Here is a 5,600-nt window from a genome sequence, read left to right on the forward strand (position 1 = left end):
GGTTTAGACCTGCTACTTTGTGTTACTTTATAGTAATAAGGATATTCTGCTCTTTTTCTTGTCAGAGAAAACCATTGAAGGTATTGTAGCGGGTATAACATCTGTTCTTGCAGCCTGCTCTGTTCTCTTTCCACTTCTAGCATCGACTGGTTTTATAATCTCCCAGGTAATGAGAGCATTCATATATGTCCCAGTGACTAAAATCATAAAGGTTCAGCAGACAAACACATACCAGGACAAGCATCTTTCCCCTAATTTAATTTCGATTTGGTAAAACAAACCCTAATTTTAAAATTCCCAATTTCAGATACTAAGAAACCCTAATTTCATAAGCCCTAATTTCAGAAACACTAGTATAATGAATCAATCATACCAACCATGTCAAATTCAATTATAATGAACAACAAACTGACTGCAGGAGTCGATTTTAAAAAAAATAAACAAATTAGGGAAATCTTACTTGTTAGTTGAATGAAAATTAGGGAAATGTTCTCTCCAAATGAAAACTAGTTAGAATCTAACTCATGATTCACTGCTCATGATCTCTCTCTCGATCTCTTTCCCTCGATCTATCTCTATAGTTTATCAGTGAACTGAGTATCGATCTCTTTCTCTCGACTCTCGAACTGTTTTTTAGTTTTTTTTTTTCCTTTTGTTTCGAATAGAAGAGGAAGACTAGAAGAATAGGGAAGATAAGAGACATCGCAATCCTAACACGTACAATATACACGTGTGACAATAGTTACCAGTACTGGTAATAAACGGAACGGTAAGTGTCTAAACCGATACCGTTCTGGTAAGGTAAAAATTACCGATAATTTTCCACTACCGATTTTCGATTGCCTACGTCGGAATATTTCCTATGGGAACTCGGATTATCGGTTACGGAATCCGGAACTCGGTATTCCATTGACATTCCTAGGTCTAACTCATTAGACGGATAATTCCATAAATAATATACCATCTAAGGGTGCACACGGTACGGTTCGGCTCGGTTCTTGCCGAGGCCGAATACCTGTACCCCCAGAGGTCGGTACTGAATTTTTGGGACCGGTACCGGTACGGGACCGGTACCAGTCGGTACCTTGTTTGGCTTGGATTTTATTGGTCAGGCTTGGGCTGAAACATCTGGAACCCTAACATCCAAAATTTCCTTGGACCTCAACTTGTTTGGCTTCATATCCTTCTTCTTCATCAGCACTAGCCTCACCATCTCTTAAGTGCTGCCTCATTTTCCATTTCACAATCCAAGATGCCCATGATTCTTGCAGCTGCCTTCTTTATCCTGCTCGCTCAGTTGAGCACTGACATCTTGGTCCTCGATCACTTCTTCCTGTATATCTTAAGGTTTTTAGCAATCTCTTCTTCCTTTTCAGCAGTCAAGCAAGATGGTGGCTTTGGGCGCCACAAAAACTGTGAGACTGAAAAGTTTATACATAGTTAGGTTTCAGGTTTCAGCAATTGAAGAGAATAAACAATAAAGATGTTTCTTACCTCATAGATGTGTGATCCCTTGGGGGGGGGGGGGGGGGGCTGTATAGCAACTTTCCATTGAAAGACGATGTTGAACCCTTTTTTCATTTCATGAATGGAAGTAACAGCAGTTGCAACATATCTGCACATATGACATAATCCAAGAGGTAATTACATTTCTCATCTAATATATGTACCAAATAGAGGATAAATGATTATGCCCTAATACTCACTAAAGAAATAATCCACATACTATGGTCGGTTTTTTCGGTCCGGACGGTACGGGATTTATACAGGACCGTGTACCTGTACCTCATCAGCCTCGGTTCCTATTTTATGGACCGGTACATGTACCCCGTTCCTCGGTTCGGGACAAATATCGGCTCGGTTCCGCCGGTTCCGGGACTGTTCCTCGGTCCAGGTCGGTTCCTGTGCACCTTTAATACCATCACAAACCATCAAATTTGTCAAGGGCAAGATTAGTGCACACGTTGGTGTGATTCACTTGGGGCTTACTCCTGGCAGTAACCGCCATGATTTGGTCTCTTTTTTAGACCAAAAAGCCCCGCTGTGTTTTCTTTCCTTGGCCTGCCTATCCGTCTGATTTTGGTAGATTCTGAAAACTCTAAGGGCAAATATCACTCGTCCGTTTTTCCTCTCTCACCAAAACCAGCGAAACACATCACCACCATTACAGACCAGAACCTCCATCAGTTTCTTCTCCGCCCACGCAAACCACCACCGGAAACACCATCATCACTTCCTCACTCTCTTATTCTTCTTCGAATTGGTTTGCCCAAGCCCTAATCTAATCGTAACATCAACTCTTCTCAACTCTCCCTGCGATCTTCCTTCCCCGTTGATTTTTTTCATCCTTCTCTTATATTTGCTCACCTTAAATTGATATATATCCATCTATTCTTCTTTCAAATGGAATTGAAATAGAAAATTAGCATGAATTGAAATTGGATTTGTCAAAATATACCAGCTTCGATTCAAGTTCGATTCATACTACGTTTTCGTACAGCAGATACCACTTCGTATCAAATTTTTTGTTCCTCGAAAGTTCTTAAATCTCGTCTTCGTAATTTGATTACACCATATTTAAAGGAACACGATAATTCTTCAAAGACATTGGTAAGAACTACTTCCAAAATGGGTCAATTCCACGCCATAAGTAAAATTTTTGCTTACCGAGTTCTTTCAAATTTTCCTTTCTTTCTGAATTCTTATGCATGAATCCAAATTTTTTGCTTTCTGAATCCTTATTGTGTCTGTTCCCCTGTACCGAACTCCGTTGTTTAGACGTAGTAGTATTGGAGATTTATTCAATATATAAGTTTGTGATTGTGAACATTGGTTGTTTGTATAAATGCCTAACAGAATTTTAGTAAGATGAATAGATGAAGTAGAAATTTGATAAAGGAAACTTAAATGGAATTACAGCTCTCTTAGGGTTCTATTTTTTGTTTTTTTTTTTAACTTTGAAATTGGTGTTGAATGCTACCTAGTAATTTATTAGATCGTTATCTTTTTAACTTTGAAATTGGAGTATAGTGTAGGGTCTAGCTTCGCTGGCTCTCTGGTGAGATCTTATGGCGAAGGGCCTCATTGTTAAGATTACAAGTAAGTCTCCTTATTAACTTGCTTGAAGTAGCTAGCAATTTTAATTTCTCATGATCCGTGGATCACATTCCTCCATCATATATAACCCCCTTCAAATTTGCATCGTTGGAGGATTTTGCTACCAGCAAGCTAATTAGTGGATTGGACTGCAGATATCTAACTTGGAACCTTTGAAGGGATTCTGCAGCAAAAAATGAAAACTTGAAACTGGTAGAGTTATTATATTCGTCATCAGGTTTCAGGAAACATTGGCCGTGCATTGGTTTTAATTCATGGCTTTGGAGGAAACAATTTTTGTATTATATATAGTTATCTTGCTTCGAATCTCACCGTTTTACGTATACTAAGTGATCAACCGTCAGTATTACTATGTTATTTGATCCACATTGAATTGAATGGTCATGAATACATTCATGCAAATGTACGTACAGTAATTGTTTCATGTATATTCAAAAAACATGTTGTGTGAACAGAACAAGTAACCGCCAGCTGTATGTTCGACTAAACGATAACTATGATGAGTTCAAATAATTTTTGGTATTGAGACCCACCGAGGGGAAGTAAACTTTTGCATACGTCCAATAAAGGGCAGGATGTGACTGACACCACCGCTAGAACCACCACTGTCACGCGATGTTGATGTCGGAACCAGTCTTCCATGTAAATGAATTGGCAAAGATATTCATCACAAACTGTTGCCAAGGTTTGTGGTTAGTCAGTATATTTATTTTACTTATACTCACTCCTCTATGTAATTCATTCCTAATCAGAAGTTTCCTCGTTTTCACAGCTCAACACGTTTCTCATGTCGCCAGAGTTACTCTCTGAACAGTATGGTTTTAAAAGAAGTGAGCTTATTACCATTATTCAGGTAACTTTCTATTGAAGAAATGGATTTGGATGAGTATAATTCCTGTAATTGTGGCATTGATTGTTCTTTCCTGCAGGGATTCGATGGTTCAGACCTGCTTATTTGTATTCATTATTAAGTATATTCTGTTGTTTTTTTCTTGTCAGCGAAAACCATCGAAGGTACTGCAGCAGGTATAACATTTGTTCTTGCAGCTTGCTCTGTTCTCCTTCCACTTCTACCATCAACTGGTTTTATAATCTCTCAGGTAAGAAAACATTGAATTTGAATTTGTTTCGGTGATATTATTAAATATGCATGTTTGTTACTCCAGCTACAGTCGTTCTGAGGAACGCATTATTTTGATGCTTCAGTAGACAAGTCTGTATCAAAGTAGCTTGTGCATATCGATCACAAGACTTGGTTCAACTATGAAAATAGAAACCTGTCGATCATAATAAGCAGTAAATTATAGCCTTGACCCTTAAAATCATGCATTTCTAATAAAAACTTATGGCTGAAATTGATTAAAATACCCCTTGGTGTGAACTTCGATGTATCCAAGTTCTATTACTCATTTGCCTTACTGGACCTTTAGAAACCCAGCAATCCTTTTCCTCAATCTCTTGTGGAATTTAGGACTTCGATCGAATCATTTGTTTTCCATAATCGTTGTCGAATGTTCTAATGATGCAGCACTGGATCTCCCTCCTCATAGCTGTGACTGCGAGTGGGTTATTAGAGGTATACACTGCACAACTCGATAATGCCTTCATTCCACTGGTCTTCTACAGCCTTCTCTGTTTGTGAGTACAGGACACTAGGAATTATTAGATGAGGAGCCTTCTCTGGTTCGTTTAATATTTTGTTCTCCTCGAGCACAATTTTTTGAACATATTCTCTACTATCCCGCGGCAAGTCAGCTGTACTAGAGAATGAGACAGCACCTTGTATAATTGTACCTGAAACTGAATAATATTAAATTAGTTATGCGAAGGTTTTGTGTTTCCTGCATTCTGTTCGCCTCCATCACCATTTTTACAAAGATCTGATAGCCTTGAATAACTGTCTGTTGTACTAATCTGATAGCCTTGAATAACTGTCTGTTGTACTAATCTGATAGCCTTGAATAACTAATCTGTACTTGTTTTTTTTTTGTTCAAAATACAATTAACTGTTTGAGCCGAGTTTTTTACAGATCCAAAACAAGAAAACTGCTTGAACAGGGTTTTGCTTATAAAACACATATTACAAGTCAAAGAATTTCACATCGCGAAAATGAAAATATTCCAGGGTTAGCAGGGGTGTTATTTTAGAAACCAAAAATTTGAGGGAACATTGAATTGAATTAAGCTTGACAGTGAAAAGATCCTTTGCCCCATCTAATCTCATCATAAACTACATGCACATATTCCGTATTAGCACTGCATGGAAATCAGAGCAAAGGGTTTCCTCTAACTTTAAGAATGGTTTACAGAGCAACACTTGAACAATAAAATTGTAAGAAAAAGAAAATATTGACCACCCTGTAAAACGGTGCGGGAGAGCACTGCTCTTCTTGCCCCCCGATAATACTCTTCATCTACAACTACCACCAAGCAAGTATGCGGTATCTAATTTCTTGTCCAAAAACACAGTACACGCGTCCAGT

The 5,600-nt window shown here is 38.3% G+C and overlaps 1 long non-coding RNA gene across 3 annotated transcripts; it reads left to right on the forward strand.

The window, feature by feature from the left end:
• The first annotated feature begins 2,174 nt into the window (after positions 1-2,174).
• LOC113313303 lies at positions 2,175-4,963 on the forward strand. 3 transcript variants are annotated; one of them, XR_003341786.1, is made up of 6 exons: positions 2,175-2,610; positions 3,031-3,099; positions 3,252-3,802; positions 3,890-3,970; positions 4,117-4,217; positions 4,646-4,963. It is a non-coding gene; the product is annotated as an uncharacterized LOC113313303 (long non-coding RNA). The 3 variants fall into 3 exon arrangements; XR_003341785.1 differs by having other exon boundaries at positions 3,036-3,099; XR_003341784.1 differs by having other exon boundaries at positions 2,175-3,099.
• The last annotated feature ends 637 nt before the right edge of the window (positions 4,964-5,600 follow it).

The sequence above is a fragment of the Papaver somniferum genome, chromosome 9 (assembly GCF_003573695.1).
Source record: "Papaver somniferum cultivar HN1 chromosome 9, ASM357369v1, whole genome shotgun sequence".
Classification (NCBI taxonomy): Eukaryota; Viridiplantae; Streptophyta; class Magnoliopsida; order Ranunculales; family Papaveraceae; genus Papaver; species Papaver somniferum.